Here is a 17,853-nt window from a genome sequence, read left to right on the forward strand (position 1 = left end):
TGATAAGGTTGTAATAAGTAAGAATGAAAATTTGTAGGAAAAGGTTACCTTATTGAGGGCCTTTTCAAGTTGAATGTAATGGTTGTTGAAAATAATAATAAAATTTCAGCTTCGTCTTACTTAATTGAGTCAAATGAATTATGGCATATACGTTTGGGTCATGTCAATTATAAAGCCTTGCGGAAAATAATTAATTTGGAAGTATTGCCTAAGTTTGAATGTGACAAATCAAAATGTCAAGTATGTGTGGAATCTAAGTATGTTAAACATCCTTATAAGTCAATTGAAAGGAATTCAAATCCTTTAGACTTAATTCACGCAGATATTTGTGACATGAAGTCAATACCATCTCGCGGTGGAAAGAAGTATTTCATAACTTTTATTGACGATAGTACTCGATATTGCTATGCTTACTTACTTAATAGTAAAGATGAAGCAATAGACGCATTCAAGCAATACAAAAATGAAGTTGAAACGCAACTTAACAAGAAAATAAAAATGATAAGAAGTGATATGTGTGGTGAATATGAATCTTCTTTTGAACAAATATGTTTAGAATATGGAATTATTCATCAAACAACGGTCCTTTACACGCCCCAATCCAATGGGATTGCAGAAAGAAAGAATCGTTCATTAAAGGAGATGATGAACGCATTATTGATAAGTTCTGGTTTGCCACAGAACTTGTGGGGGGAAGCCGTTCTTACGGCTAGCCAAATACTAAATCGAGTACCCTATAGCAAAACACAATCCATTCTATATGAAAAATGGAAAAGAAGGAAGCCCAGCTTGAATTATTTTAAAGTGTGGGGGTGTTTGGCAAAAGTACAAGTTCCTAAACACAAAAGGGTAAAAATAGGACCGAAAACTGTTGATTGTGTTTTCATAGGATATGCGACCAATAGTAAAGCATATCGATTTCTGGTTCATAAATCAGAAGATCCCTACATTCATGATAATACGGTTATAGAATAAGATAATGCTGAGTTGTTTGAAAATATATATCCATATAAAAAGGAATGTGAGTCCATTGGTGAAGGACTTAAATGACCTCGGGAATAAACAAAAGAAAGTACATTTAATTAGGAGGATCCAAGACGTAGTAAACGTCAAAGAACGTCTACTTCATTTGGACCAGATTTTGTGACTTTCTTATTGGAAAATGAGCCTCAAACATTTAAAAAAGCTATGTCTTCTTCGGAATCATTGTTTTGGAAATAGGCAGTTAATAGTGAAATAGAATCCATACTGAACAACCATACATAGGAATTGGTTGATCTTCCTTCTGGAAATAAACCGTTGTGTTCTAAATGGATCTTTAAGAGGAAAATGAAAGATAATGGCACTATTGACAAATTTATGGCAAGACTTGTGGTCAAAGGGTATAGACAACGAGAAGGTCTTGACTATTTCGATACATACTCTCCAGTTACAAGAATTACGTCCATACGAACGTTAGTAGCGTTAGCTGCATTTATGGTCTTGAAATTCATCAAATGGATGTTAAGACAGAATTCTTAAATGGAGAGTTGGAAGAAGAAATTTACATGGAACAACCTAGAGGGTTTGTGATTCCAGGTAAAGAAAATAAGGTATGTAGACTTGTTAAGTCCCTTTACGGACTAAAACAAGCACCCAAATAATGGCATGCAAAATTTGACCAAACAATGTTGTCAAATGGTTTTAAAATAAATGAATGTGATAAATGTGTGTACATTAAAAATGTTCCAAATCACATAGTAATTGTTTGTTCATATGTGGATGATATGATGATAATGAGTAATGACATTGCCAACATAAATGCGACTAAGCGTATGCTAACTGGCAAGTTTGATATGAAAGACTTAGGAGTTGCTGATTTAATTTTAGGAATTAAGATCCATAAGACTTCTCAAGGTCCGGCATTGTCACAATTGTGGACATGTGATTTTTGACCCTCCCCGAGATTTTACATATTTAGTATTTAAATATTTAGTTTAGGCCTAATATAGTTGTTTCAAATAATTTTGACTCTTTTACTTTAAATTCGAAAATACAAAAATAGTTTTGCTTTGTCTTATTTTATATTTAAGCTAAGGTCATTAATATTCTTGTAGTAGTACTATTTTAGTTTACTATGTTTTAACTTATGTTTATCTACTTTTATAATATTTGAAAATACCAAAAAATTTGTTTCACTTTTAATTTTTAATTCTTACATTAATCAATTAGGAGCGATTTTATGTGTTTACAAATATTTTATACTAATTTGGAAGAAACTTGGATTTATTAATGAAAATTTCAGTTTTTCTTGTTCAAATGGAGCCCAATTTCAAACCCACCACCAAAGGCCCAAGTTCAAGACCCTTCTTCTTCATAACCTACACAAGACAAACCCTAGAGGACAACTTTAGGACCCATGGCTGCCTTCTTCAACCCTTGATCACACTACAAGGACCGTTGAACCCTAGACACAAGCAGTCGCATCTCCACCCACCTTCACTGAACCAGCAGCTCGCCGAAAACCGCCGCCAGGCACTCCTTCATCTTCTTCTTCATCTCCAAGCCAAAGCAACGCCGGCGACTCTCAACCAGTCAACTAGCTAGCCGCCCGCCAGCCTAACGCCATCAACGACCACCCAAGCTTCTTCTTCAACATGAAATGAATCAACAGCAGCTGAACAAAAAGCCATCATAGATCAAAATCTAAAAAAAATATCTGTCTTCATCTTCAACCTTGGACAGCCATTTTCTTTGGTCACATATGTAAGATTAGTGAACAACAAAAGATAAACTTATTGTAATATTACATCATTGCAGCATATCCTGAAGAAAATAGAAGCGTTGGCTGTGTCAGTTAGCTAGTCGTTATTTTAGTTCTGTCCTAAGTCCGATTTCGGATTTTAGCTTCTTTGTCTAATTTTTGATCTTGAAACCATGGAATCTGACTGAATTTGATGGAAGTTGTTTTGGTTTCGAGCTTCTGGCGCCGATTCGAGTTTTCATCTGCGGTTCCGGCATTTTGTGAAGTTGCCATACAATGAAACTTCAGGTTCATTGAGGTCGATTTCTCATTTCCCTTCTACTCCTTGTTTGCTTAACATCATGCTCTTATTGTTTGGTTAATCTATTATTGTTCTGTCTTTGAACGTCATTTTATTGCTGTTTAGTTTAATATGTTTGGATGAATTTTGATAGTTAGAGTGAGTTTTGATTCTATATTTAATTGTTATAGTTACTATTCAGATGACAAAAGGATTAATTATACATATATAAGTAGATTGATTGGAGTTCTGTATTGAATATGGGGTTTTGGACATATAGAATGGGAAATTAAATTCATCCCATTAATAGTTTTATCTTGTTTGCTTGAAATCACTAGTAGCATGCTTAGGCCGACCACACTCGGGTAGCAAGCCTTAGGATTTTGTTAGTTTCGAGGCGAGGGGTCGTTCCCTTAGTTAAATTTATCCGGAGAATGCCCCGAGGGATTTGTATATATTTTATTGCAGGGGCATGCCCCGAAGTGAATGTAATTAGAGGTCGTGGCGAACATCGTAGAAGAAATAGCGTAGGATAATTTAGAACTTTAATTTTTCTTCTTTTAATTTTCTTTCATTTAGGTGTGGACGACCTCGAGCCTCTTTTGATTGTTTATTTTCTTTTTATGTGTTATTACCTCAATTTGAATATCTTAAAAGCCGACTTGATCAAGTATGCAACCGTACTAGTTACGGGACTTGGGGAGTGCCTAACACCTTCTCCCCGAGTCAAATGAACCCCCTTGCCCAGTCTCTGGTGCAGATTTAGTTTTGGAGTCTAAAGTGTTTTAAAGGAAAAAATTATTTTTAAAAAAAACGGTGGCCTGACACACCAAAATCAATGTCAGGTGACGACTCGGAGTTATTTCCTTTTGAACACAAATTTTTGTCACTTTCTAATTGAAAAACCCTTTCGAGATTTACAAATCTCTTTTATTTATTTTTTTAAGAGCGATGAAGTAGAGGTTTGGTAAAAAAAGAGGGTGTGACATCTCTGGCGACTCTGCTGGGGATTTACAGGTTCGAGCTAGTACTTGATCTTGTTGGCTTTTAAGGATGATCGGTTGAGGTTTTTATGTGTTTTGTTTGCTTTATTTGATTTTTATTTTTGTTTATGTCGTTTTATTATTTGCTAGTTGCTTATTCGTTTACAGTTTTTCCTTTATGTGTTACTGCTTTATAAATTGTCATCAGTTGCATAACCCTGAGTCTTTTTTTTTGTAACAAGTCTTTCGGAGTACGTTTGAGCGTACACGGTCCTTTTTTGAGTGACTCGTGTCTTTAGAGGGTGGCATGGGAGCGTGGAGTGGGCGAACAGCTAGAGCAGCCGCCATCGACCACGTGCCACCACGAATTGCCTTGTCGAGTGAACCCCAAATTTAGGTCAGCCTGTAGGTCATTTTTATTTGCATCATGTCATTTGGACCTAGTAGGGCTCGATCCCAGGCACCGTGTCCCTTTGTAGGAAGCCTATCCAAATTTTGTCAAAAATGGGCCCGTTGCCTAAAAATACAATCAATCATCCCTATGTGATACATGTTGCACCTTTGAGGGTAAAAAGGTCATTTGACGGACCGATGCTTGGGAAAGAAGGGTAAAAAATGATGCAAGTAGGGCCCAGTTATATTTGTTTTCACAACCTTTTCAAAAAAAAATGAAAATGAATAATCCAAAAAGATTTTACACTTTCCCATCATTTTTCAAAAAATAAAATAAAAAAACGAAAATGAAAAATCCAAAAAGATTTTGCACTTTCCCCTCATTTTCCAAAAAATCAAAAAATGAAAATCCAAAAAGATTTTACATTTTCCATCATTTCTCAAAAAGACAAAGAAATATATTTTTTCCAAATTAGTGTCATTTTTTAAGCTTTCTCCCATGTCCAATCTTCCCGAGCTACGCATTCCTGATTCTCGTCTTTCGGGACATGATACATAGGCAACCCACATAGGGTCCGATCTTCCTAGTAAGTCTTAGGTTCTTGGCTTTGCGGGGTCTTAGCCATATCTTACATGTTTAGCCACTTTTGGCCACATCGGCCATTCTTGCAAAATGGGGTCATTTTCGCAAAAGTGGTTCAATAACCCATGTCTTAGGATCTTGATTCCACAACTAGGTGTCATAATACTTTAAGGTTCATCCTTTTTGAGTTTGCATCTTTGGCTACTTCTGGCCATATCAGCCGTTTTTGCAAAATGGGTCATTTCTACAAATTGATTTTGGGCCATGATTATTGGGAGTTGAATCCATATATGCTTTAGTGAGGTATTTTCATGTCTTTGAGGTCACCTTTGTTGAGTTTACATTTCTAGTCATCTTGGCCACATAGGTCATTTTGCAAAAAGCCTTAATCATGCCTTGCATGTGTCCAATAGAAGGTGTCGTGGCGTCACATGTATCTTGAGTCACTAACTCTATTTGATCTTATTTTTCCCATTCAGGTATGGATCAATTTGCTAGAGTTTGAGCATGACAAATACCCCAGGACCATTCTAGTCAAGACCATTCCATGCACGAGTTGCTTGAGGAAACTTTTTATTTTTAGTCTATTTTATGTTGTCTTGTACAGTAGTATCGAGTCTGTCAGTCTAGTTAAGATTTTCGAGTCTTTTGTTATAGTACTTCCTATTTTGTATTTGAAAAACAAAAAAAGTTATAAATGGAAAATTCAAAAAGATTTATTTTAGTTTATTTTATCCATCACTTTTCCAGAACTATGCTTGATCTGATTCATGAGGGACATGATACGTGGGCAACCTACATAGGGTTCGATCGAAGCATCTTTTAAAAAAAAAGAAGAGAGAGATGAAATTGTGGATGTGAGGAATGAGAGAAAAGAAAAGAGAGACAATTAAAAAGAAAAAGATAGGAAGGAAAATGAGCAAGCCAAGAAGTGCTAGAAAAGAAAGAAAAGAGAAGGTTGAAATGAGCAAAATTGGGATGATGTCAAATGATCTTGTGACCCTCGAAGTCATTCTAGAACCATTAATTGTTGCTAGGGGCATTGCACGCAATGTGATATTTCTATCTGATAAATGTCATAACGCTAACATGTTGGCTTTGTTTTGCTCCCTTTTTGTTACTTTCATTGTGATCATAACAGAGGGTGGTTAGTTTGTGGCACTTTGGCGAGTCATCTGTACAACACAAGGTCAAAGAGCAAGGTAGACATGGATAGCAAAGACTTGAACACAGGAGTTGTTGACCCCTCGAGGGAGTTTGTGGAGTCGGAGTATGAATTGAAAGAGGAGGTCCAAAGATTGAAACGACATATGGTAGAAATGTATCAGTCTTGGATCAGGAGACATTCTCCACCTTCATTCCCCACTAACTACACTGAAAACCTTACAACTATCCCACCACTGTCACAAGCCCAGGTTCCCATTACCGTTGACCTTTCTCCTCAACATGCACCGGGCTTTACCTCTTACCACAATTACCTTGGCACTCCTTTCCAAACTTTCCATGCTCCACCAGCCAAAACAACCTCATACCCTGCTCCGACATCTGCTCCAACTTTTATAGCTCTTCCACTAGCTACTCTTCCTCGATCCTCTAGCGAGACTGTGTTCAAAGTCCCCGATGCCTAAGGAAAGAGACCCAAGGAAAGTATTAAGGAGTTTTGGTTAAGATAGAACGGACAAGTTGCTCGGGTCAGTTCTCCAATTGATAGAAAAGATGTTGCTGAGCCCCGCCAAAGACATGATCCAGGGGGCATTCCTGCTAAATGCTTTCAGCCTCAATACCGACCCCATAAATATCCTAGTACTCCAGATAATCCTCACCAATGCTACTTTCCTCCACAAAATTCCCAAAGTCATACCTCACATTCCCAGTACTCTATTCACAATGTACCGCCATATGCTCCACATCCACAAAACCCGCAACGGCTTGCACCGCCTCCACAAATGTCTTACCCACCTCTACAAGCATATCAACCCCCTACCCGAAAGAGGTTCCAACAAAGGCCAGAGTACAAAATAGTCAACAGCAAAGAGAAAAGTCTTTCACTCCTATTGGAGAATCATATGCTAGTTTGCTCCAAAGGCTGAGGCAATTGGACATGTTGGAGCCAATTCAGATAAAAATGTCGAAGATCCTTCCAAAGAATTTTGATTTTTCTCAAAGGTGCGCATATTGCTCTAATGCCCCGAGGCACAACATAGAAAAGGGTTGGCATCTGAAAAGAGCAGTCTAGAAGATTATTAATGCAGGTGACATTACCGTACAAATCCAAAAGCAACAGATACTAGCCAAAGTCCATTATTTGTTCATAATGAGACGCATGTGGTGGACATGATTTGTGTGGAAAAGAAATATGAGAACACTTATGAATCCCTTGGAGGGCCACTTACTGCAAAGTTTTCAACGCTATCAGTCTCGGTTATAGAGGTTGATCTTAAGGACAAGTTGGCAAAAGGGACCAAAAATCTATTTGCTAAGGTCAACGTGATAGAAATTGGTGAAGGTCCTAGTAATTTTGATGTGCAACCCAGTGGCTAAGATGTCGAGCCTAGTAATTGGAAAGACACTCCTTTCTTGGCTAGCCAGGAAGGAGTTTTGGTAGTTTATTTTATTGTCATTTCTGTTGTCCGGGTTATTTCAGGGTTGGAATCCGGATATTGTCTTATGACCCAAGCCCTTCTTCTTCTTCTTATTTTGCCTAGTTTGTTTAGTTGTAGCAACTAGTCTAGTGTTATCTAGGATTGCTCCAGGGTTGTAACCCATGTCTATTTTGCTTGTTTTGTTCAAACCCTGTTCAACATCCGTCTAATGCAATCTCCTGTTTTCTGTTAGTTCTAGTTAGTTTTTATTTAGGTCACTTTCTCTTTTATAATTCTTTTCATGCTGACTCTAGTGACATGACACGCACATATAATTCTCAGCCTGATCTTGAAAGTTAGTCTACTCATGATGCAATGGCACAATTTTGAATATGATAAAAGGATGCATTTGAGGGAATATGTAAAGATTCACGCATTCTTAGATGACTTGAAGCTTGAATTGAGTAAAACTGAGGCAGTAAGTCTTGGAAATCAAGAGGTTGATAAGAGCATGCAACAAGAAAATGTCTCTCAAGCAGTTTGAGATAAATCAGTCACTGCTGAAATGCATTCTTTCACATCAAGGTAAGGTTGAGTCAAGTCTGCTTCGAACTGGCCAGTGTCATTCATTGAGACAAAGGTATTGCCCGTTGGCGCTTTCTGTTTGTGTTGATGCCATCAATAAATATTGTGTATGATTTCTTTGCTTATCTTTAATTTCATGCTTGTACCTGGCATTTTTAAAGTTCGGTACGATGAAGACATTTTATTCTGCTACCCAAACACTTTTATCCTTTGCTACCTCCTTTTGAGCCCTAATTTTTTCTTTCATACCCCTCTTATGGAATCAGAAATAGAGTTAGGAACTAGAAAAGAAAAGAAAAAAGAGAAAAGGAAGAAAAAAGGGAAAAGAGAAAAAGAAGAAAAAAGGGGGGGAAAGGAGAAAAAGAAAAAAAATTATTTTTGTGTTTGAACTACGTTCGACCTGATTCTTGTCACTACAAGATACGTCGGCAACCTTACGATTCCGTCACACCAAATAAAATATTTCATAATCCCCCAAAATCAAGAGTGGGCAGATTTTCTTAGAAATCTCATAAAAAAAATCCCCATACTCCAAGAAACGGGGGCAGAAGTTTTAATTTTGCCAAAAGACCTGATTCCAAAAGTTTTAATTTTGAACCCTTTCATCTTAAATTATTTTGAGACTTCATGTCACCCTTTCTTTCTAACCCTGTCCAAAAGCCTACATTACGGTCCAAAGAAAGACCTTCCGACTAATTTTTGAGGATGTCAAATCAAGTGTGTGGCGAAAGTATGACCTTCTTGCATCATGGGTAATACCTTGTTCTCAGTATAAAGAGGGAAAATGATAAAATGAGAGAGTTTTATCGGTGAAAACCCTCATGGGCACCGTAAGGCGACGGTGAGTTGAGAAAAGAACAAAATGAGAGAGACTTGATGGTGAAAACCTTTAGGGCACTATAAGTCAATTGAGGATTGTGGATCAGATGGGATAATTGAAGCGTTGAAGCCCAGTTTCATGGCTCAAAGGTACAACAAGAGTTGAACATTAGACTTGCTTGACATATTAGGCCATTTAATTCAAAGGTGCATGTCATGGTCATTAGAGTTGGTATCCATCTGATAAGTTTCTACTTTGTAATTTTCTTGTTAGGTATCATCTCTTTCCCTTGTCCCTTATTTTGTTCCTCTTATTTTGTTTGAGTCCCTTCTTGAGTCTGTTTGGTCAGAACAAGTGAGAAATGACTTCAAAATTTGCTATCAATTTTCTAATTGCACAAAACGAATTTAGCTAGCACATCAAAGTGGCGTAAGTCAAGGAAAATTGGTATGCGCATTGAGTTGGTAACAATCAACATGCTTTGGGATTCATGTGAAATGCAAGGGTTCGATAAATGTCAATTCATAAGCAAAATACAACAAAATAGAGGATATTGGGATCGAATGGAGTAGAGGTGTTTTCTGTGATAAGGGTTGAAAGAAAATGGGTAGTCGATAACAGTTAAGGTTGTCCAAGTTGAAATCAAAGTTATCTTGGCAAGTGTAGAAGCAGCCGCTCTCAAGGTCAAGGCCACAAACTAACCACCACATTTAAACTCACAAGTTTTCTTTGTTTGAAACAGGAACAAAGCAGTGCAAGTAAGTGGGTTCAAAAACAAGAAAAAAAAGAAAAGAAAGAAAAAGAAAAAAAAAGAGAAGAATCGACAAAGGGAAGTTTCTCAAATCTTTTCTCATACCTGTTTTGCTAGTGTGCATAAAATGTTGCTTTTGCTCTTCATATTTTTTCTCCTAGGGTCAAAATCTTAGTTTGACGAATTTTTCTCCTAAGATAAAAGACCTAGTCTGATGAATTTTCTCCTAGGATCAAAATCTTAGTCTGATGAATCTTTCTCCTAAGATAGAGACCTAGTCTGATGAATTTTCTCCTAGGATCGAAATCTTAGTCGGACGAATCTTTCTCCTAAGATAAAAGACTTAATATGATGAATCTTTCTCCTAAGATAGAAACCTAGTCTGATGAATTTTCTCCTAGGATCGAAATCTTAGTCGGATGAATCTTTCTCCTAAGATAACAAGATAGAAGACCTAGTCTGATGAATTTTCTCCTAGGATCGAAATCTTAGTGTGATGAATTTTTCTCCTAAGATAGAAAATCTTAGTCTGATGAATCTTTCTCTTAAGATAATAAAAAAGGACCTAGTTTGATGAATTTTCTCTTAGGATCGACATCTTAGTCTGATGAATTTTTCTCCTAAGATAGAAGACCTAGTCTGATGAATTTTCTCCTAGGATCAAAAATCTTAGTCTGATGAATCTTTCTCCTAAGATAACAAAAAAAGGGACCTAGTCTGATGAATTTTCTCCTAGGATCAAAATCTTAGTCTGATGAATTTTTCTCCTAAGATAGAAGACCTAGTCTGATGAATTTTCTCCTAGGATCAAAATCTTAGTCTGATGAATCTTTCTCCTAAGATAACAAAAAGACATAGTCTGATGAATCTTTCTCCTAAGAGAGACCTAGTCTAATGAATTTTCTCCTAGGATCAAATCTTAGTCTGATGAATCTTTCTCCTAAGATAAGAGATCTAGTTGGATGAATTTTCTCCTAGGATCGAAATCTTAGTCTGATGAATTTTTCTCCTAAGATAGAAAACCTAGTCTGATGAATTTTCTCCTAGGATCGACATCATAGTCTGATGAATCTTTCTCCTAAGATAACAACAAAAAGAAAAAAAGAAAAGAAAAAGGAATTATTCTGATGAATTTTCTCCTAGGATCAAAATCTTAGTCTGATGAATCTTTCTCCTAAAATAGAAGACTTAGTCTGATGAATTTGCTAGTCAAATGTTCTTGGTTTTACTCATAAGAGATGCACATCCCAGTCATGTCTTTAGTTTTGCTCTCATCATTGCATCAATGACATAGGTGATTTACAGTTTTGCTAATAATTTACAAATCTTCCTAGTGCAAACTAGGGCAGGAAATTTTATTTGTTTTGTTATTTTGATTGCAGGCACCCACGTAGAGAACGAGGGAAGACATTTTAGGGTTCATTTCAGAGTCATTTCAAGTTTCAAGTCAGTAGCAGGCACCCACCTGGAGAACAAGGGAAGTCATTTCAGAATCCAATTCAACTTAGAAGTAGCAGAAGCTCGTGGCAAGAATGCGAGTCAACAGTCTGAGATGATCAACAGAAGTAATCTCAATCCAGAATAAAAAAAGAAAAAACAAAACAAAAAAAAGAAAAGGGAAATGAATCCAAAATGCAGAAGCAGACAAGAGGTGGATTGATCAAGACATGACTAAAGTCACAAGCATGGTGTGTCCGGTTCTGATCTAAAAAACTGAAGAAGAATGAATTAGCACCTGCAATTAGCGAGCGTCAAGGTTCAAATCTAAAGTATGCATGAAGAACCATTCAAGACTCAAGATCAAACTTCAGAAGACTTATAGATAAGAATTTTGTAACTCATAGCTGACAGGCTTAGTTAGTCTTTTTTATTTTTTGATTTTGATGTAATAACAGGACCGCGGACCGGAACCTTGACAGAACGGCACCTCAATCGGCTCTCCATCTCAGTATACTCCGTCACCTCATTTACTTCTGAACTACACGTGGCTTGATTCCTTTATTGCCGAGGATATGTAGGCAGCTCGGATACCAGGGCTCGGTCACATTCTCCTTCTTTTAAATTTTTGGTCTCTTTAAATAAGGGTTGGGTCAAAATACCTGTCTAGTCGTTCTTTGTCTGAAAATACTTCGTATTTCTAGTCAAAGAGGGGTAGCTGTAGACATGTGATTTTTGATCCTCCTCGAGATTTTACATATTTTAGTATTTAAATATTTAGTTTAGGCCTAATATATTTATTTCAACTAATTTTGACTCTTTTACTTTAAATTCGAAATACAAAAAATAGTTTTGCTTTGTCTTATTTTATATTTAAGCTAAGGTCATTAATATTCTTGTAGTAGTACTATTTTAGTTTACTATGTTTTAACTTATGTTTATCTACTTTTATAATATTTGAAAATACCAAAAAAATTGTTTCACTTTTAATTTTTAATTCTTACATTAATCAATTAGGAGTGATTTTATGTGTTTACAAATATTTTATGCTAATTTGGAAGAAACTTGGATTTATTAATGAAATTTTCAGTTCTTCTTGTCCAAATGGAGCCCAATTTCAAATCCACCACCAAAGGCCCAAGTTCAAGACCCTTCTTCTTCATAACCTACACAAGACAAACCCTAGAGGACAACTTTAGGACCCATGACTGCCTTCTTCAACCCCTGAGCATACTACAAAGACCCCTGAACCCAAGACACAAGCAGCCGCATCTCCACCCACCTTCACTGAACCAGCAGCTCGCCGGAAACCACCGCCAGCCACTCTTTCATCTTCTTCTTCATCTCCAAGCCACAACAACGCCGGCGACTCTCAACCAGTCAACTAGCTAGCCGCCCGCCAGCCTAACGCCATCAACGACCACCCAAGCTTCTTTTTCAACATGAAAAGAATCAACAATAGCTGAACAAAAAGCCATCAGAGATCAAAATCTAAAAAAACCATCTGTCTTCATCTTCAACCTTGGACAACCATTTTCTTTGGTCACATATGTAAGATTAGTGAACAACAAAAGATAAACTTATTGTAATATTACATCATTGCAGCATATCCTGAAGAAAATAGAAGCGTTGGCTGCGTCAGTTAACTAGTCGTTATTTTAGTTCTGTCCTAAGTCCGATGTTGGATTTTAGCTTCTTCGTCTAATTTCTGATCTTGAAACCATGGAATCTGACTAAATTTGATGGAAGTCGTTTTGGTTTCGAGATTCCGACGCCGATTCGAGTTTTTGTCTGCGGTTCCGGCATTTGCATTGTGAAGTTGCCATACAATGAAACTTCAGGTTCATTGAGGTCGATTTCTCATTTCCCTTCTACTCCTTGTTTGCTTAACATCATGCTCTTATTATTTGGTTAATCTATTATTGTTTTGTCTTTGAATGTCATTTTATTGCTGTTTAGTTTAATATGTTTGGATGAATTTTGATAGTTAGAGTGAGTTTTGATTCTATATTTAATTGTTACAGTTACTATTTAGCTGACAAAAGGATTAATTATACATATATAAGTAGATTGATTGGAGTTCTGTATTGAATATGGGGTTTTGGACATATAGAATGGGAAATTAAATTCATCACGTTAATAGTTTTATCTTGTTTGCTTGAAATTGCTAGTAGCATGCTTAGGCCGACCATACTCGGGTAGGCAAGCCTTTGGATTTTGTTAGTTTCGAGACGAGGGGTCGTTCGCTTAGTTAAATTTATCCGGGGAATGCCCTGAGGGATTTGTATATATTTTATTGTAGGGGCATGCCCCGAAGTGAATGTAATTGGAGATCGTGGCAAACGTCGTAGAAGAAATAGCGTAGGATAATTTAGAACTTTAATTTTTCTTTCATTTAGGTGGGGACAACCTCGAGCCTCTTTTGATTGTTTATTTTCTTTTTGTGTGTTATTACCTCAATTTGAATATCTTAAAAGCCGACTTGATCAAGTATGCAACCGTAGTAGTTACGGGACTTGGGGAGTGTCTAACACCTTCTCCCCTAGTCAAATGAACCCTCTTACATGAATCTGTGGTGCAGATTTAGTTTTGGAGTCTAAAGTGTTTTAAAGGAAAAAATCATTTTAAAAAAAACGGTGGCCTGGCACACCGAAATCAATGTCAGGTGGCGACTCAGAGTTATTTCCTTTTGAACACAAATTTTTGTCACTTTCTTATTGAAAAACCCTTTCGAGCTTTACAAATCTCTTTTATTTTTTTTAAGAGGGGTGAAGTACAGGTTTGGTAAAAAAAAGGGGCGTGACAACAATCTCATTATATTAAGATAGTACTTGAAAAATTCAAGTACTTGGGCTTTAAAGTTGCAAAGACTCCAATTGATGTAAATCTTGCATTAGCAAAGAACAAAGGCCAAAACATATCACAATTGGATTATGCTCGTGTGTTGGGTTGCTTAATGTACATCATGAATTGTACACGACCAGATATAGCTTGTGCTATAGGTAAATTGAGCCGATATACGAGCAATCCAGGTTAATCTCATTGGATGGACATGAAACGAATTTTGGGGTATTTACTACATACTCAGGACTTTGCTTTGCACTATAGTAAATATCTTGTGGTCATTGAGGGATACTGTGATGCAAATTGGATCACCGGATCAACTGATTCCAAGTCCACAAGTGGATATGTATTCACTATTGGTGGATGAGCGGTATCTTGGAAGTCATCCAAATAAACTTGTATTGCCTGCTCTACAATGGAGGCTGAATTCATAGCCTTAGACAAAGCCGGTGAAGAAGCTGAATGGCTCCGAAATTTCTTGGAAGATATTCCATTTGGTCCAAACCGCTGGCACCAATATGCATACATTGTGATAGTCAAGCGGAAATTGAAAGGGTTGGGAGTGTTATGTATAATGGTAAATCTCGTCATATATGATGAAGACATAAAACCGTTAGGCAATTACTCTTTAGAGGAATTATCACGATTGATTATGTAAAGTCAAGTGATAATGTGTCGGATCCACTTACAAAAGGCCTAACTAGAGAGGTAGTTGAGAAGTCATCAAGGAGAATGAGACTATGGCCGAGAACAAGTCATAGTGGCGGTAACTCTACCTAGAAGACTGGAGATCCCAAGATCTAGGTTTAAGGAAATCAAATAAAGTCATTAATGACGGTTCAACATTATCAACTAAATTGTTGGTCCATTCTCGTGATGAGACAATGTTCAGTACCAAGGATAAAGCCTTAAGGCTTTTTAATGATTTCTAAATTTGATACGGGGTATATCAAATAGTGTATCTACGGGATGGCACGTTTAGGAATCACCTATGTAAATGTGAAGTGTTAGCCGCTTCAAGGAGAATCTTGCAAGGCCAGTTCTCTATGCACTCATGAAACCATGCGGTATTCATGGCTGAAACGAACACAACAATGAGAACCAAAGACAGTTAAGGGTTGGTTGTGTGACTTGTGGTTGTCTAGGTATACACAAAAGTTTGACAGCTCAAAGATATCAAATCTGCCGATTGATCGAGTATATCCGACATAAGTTCACTATAGAAAGTTCAAAGGGAAACTTACTTATCCAGATGCAATTAATCCTTGCTTGCGAATCACACAATTTTCCATGCATGTTTCTGTGATATAGTAATTCCCCATTCACGTGGGGGATTGTTGGGATTTTATGTATTTAAGTATATTAAATACTTAAAAGAGGTTAAATGGGAAATTGAGGGGAATGAAATTTTTGAGTGAAATTTTAAGTTTCTCCCCTTGGCAAAGGGACATTGTCCCATATTAGAAGAGGAAGAGGTTTTTTATGGGTATATAAGCAATTGCTCTTCTTCTAGCTTTTAAAGAGTTGAGAAGAAGGCAAGCCTCGCGCCGTCGTCGTCGTCGCTTGCTCGGCTTTGTCTTCGGCTTCAGATTCGGATTCAGATCCCTCCTTGGCAAAGGGACATTGTCCCATATTGGAAGAGGAAGATGTTTTTTATGGGTATATAAGCAATTGCTCTTCTTCTAGCTCTTAAAGAGTTGAGAAAAAGGCAAGTCTTGCGCCGTCGCCGTCGTCGCTCGCTCGGCTCGACTTCGGCTTCGGATTCAGATTCGGTCAAATGATCGATTGATTGGTTAATTTTTTGGACCAAATTTATTTGTTAATAGTAAAATATTAACAAAAATATTATTAAATATTTGTTTAATAACAGAATATTAATATTAAAATAAATATTAATATTAAATCCTCCAATCCGTTTTTCAGTTGTGTAACTGAAAATTAAACTATCCTCTTCAATATTTCCTCTTTATTTTCCCTCTTTATTGTTGAGTAAATAGCCATTTATGTTATGACATTTATGATGTGGCCGTTTTGCATAAACAATCATTTTGAAAAGTTGCACCTCTTCAGATTTCAGCCCAACTTTGGCTATAAATACAAGTCTATTCTGCTCAGAATTTCCATACGATTTTCTGAGTTTCTCCTCCTTCTTATGCATACTTTTAACATCAAACAAAGCAACAGTAAGTGTGATTTGCTACCGAACTTTGTGTTCGCTGAAACACTGGGGTTTGAAGTACCACTACACCTTCGTTCTATCCTGGGAGGAAATAATTCATAACCTTGGGTACTAGGAGGGGATTAAATTCCTTAAGGAAACACTGTGAATTTAGTAGCCTCGAATTCAAATTCTGTTTCTGTTTTTCATTTCTGTTTATGTTCATTTATATTTTCCAGAATTATTTTACAAATACAGTTTACTAACATTACTCTCTTCGCAAAAACGATCAAAGACAAAGACACATAGTAGCTATTCGTTTGGAATTTTTTAAATTTTCAAAAAATTCCGAAACTCAACTTCAAGTGAAATTTAAATTTTTTATATCCAAACGTTGATTTCGAAAAAAAATTAAAATTTACCTGAAAAAAGTGGGTTTTTTAATTTATGGCCAATCGGGCCCTTAAAATGATCCCTTGGAGTATATTATATGGAGCACATTTAGCACTCTCAAGCATAAACCATGATATCTTAGTGGAAAGTGAGGTGCAAAAGCCAAAAGTGGAGCATATCTGCAAAACCACAAGCTTCCATTTTGAGGAACTGAAGAACTTAGTACACTTCTAATGACTATCTTTAATTTCTTGGAAAGCTCATTCTTCCTGAACCATTTCATTCCTGATATTAAAAAGTGTAATGATTCCTTTGATCACCTAAACATGAGAATGAAGACATTTAATTGTCGCAACACGCACCTAAGACCCTCTTCCACTATCATTTTCAACTTGGCTGCACATTTACAGGTCTAACAAAAAGCCAGAGCGTGCGTGTTCTCTGTTTTGCAACAGAGAACAACTCTATCAATTTGTACCAGTTTTACTAGACAACATACAGGGGCGGATGTAGAGCATTGATACCGTGTTCATTTGAACTCAGTACTTTCGGCACAAAGTAAAAATGTACAAGTAAAAATCTACTAAAATTGCAATAAATAGTAGATATGAACCCATAATTTTTAAAAAATAATGGGTTCAATAATAGGAACCGTAAAGGTTGAACTCATAAAGCTTAAATCCTAGATCCGGCCTCTTGACAATATATATGTGAACATTTGCATCAAATCTTACTACAAGGGCAGGTATACTCCACCAAAACAGTTTGAACATATGTCGATAAGCCTAACTTGAACAGGAAAGATTAAGGACCGTTTAAACATAGATTTTCAAAAAAAATTCTGAAAAAGCTGATTTGGGTAAAGTATGAATTTTGGAGCAAGTTTTGACACGTTAAAAAATCCTTTTTTTCTTTCATTTTTCTGGTTAAAAGTCTTAAATAATCATGATTAGGCCTAAAAAGAAGTCTTAAGCTATATTTGGGCTTTGATGAACCTTATAATACTATTACACTTCTTCCCAGAAGGGAACTCCTTTGCTTTCTTTGTAATGTAAATAAACCATCCTATTTCTCTCCTAAATAACTCACCTCAGAATATTTTGCGTGTCACAACACGAGTCTTATCAAAGCTTTGATTACTCATGCTTATTTCAAAGCATTACACAGTAACAGGAAGAAGGTGCTCATCCATATTTTTGCCAGTCTTTCCCAGATTTTAATTACATCCTTCTGAACTATATAACTAATCCAGGATAATTAATCTTGGGATAACTTGCTTCCCAACGAAACAATCCCCTAAT

General features: G+C 36.5%; 1 long non-coding RNA gene across 1 annotated transcript; it reads left to right on the forward strand.

Annotated features, from left to right (window-relative positions):
- The first annotated feature begins 2,271 nt into the window (after nucleotides 1–2,271).
- On the forward strand, nucleotides 2,272–5,720 carry LOC142182256 (uncharacterized). Its single transcript, XR_012711116.1, has 2 exons — nucleotides 2,272–3,041; nucleotides 5,462–5,720. It is a non-coding gene; the product is annotated as an uncharacterized LOC142182256 (long non-coding RNA).
- Nucleotides 5,721–17,853: the final 12,133 nt, after the last annotated feature.

This window comes from Nicotiana tabacum, chromosome 1 (assembly GCF_000715075.1).
Source record: "Nicotiana tabacum cultivar K326 chromosome 1, ASM71507v2, whole genome shotgun sequence".
Lineage (NCBI taxonomy): Eukaryota > Viridiplantae > Streptophyta > Magnoliopsida > Solanales > Solanaceae > Nicotiana > Nicotiana tabacum.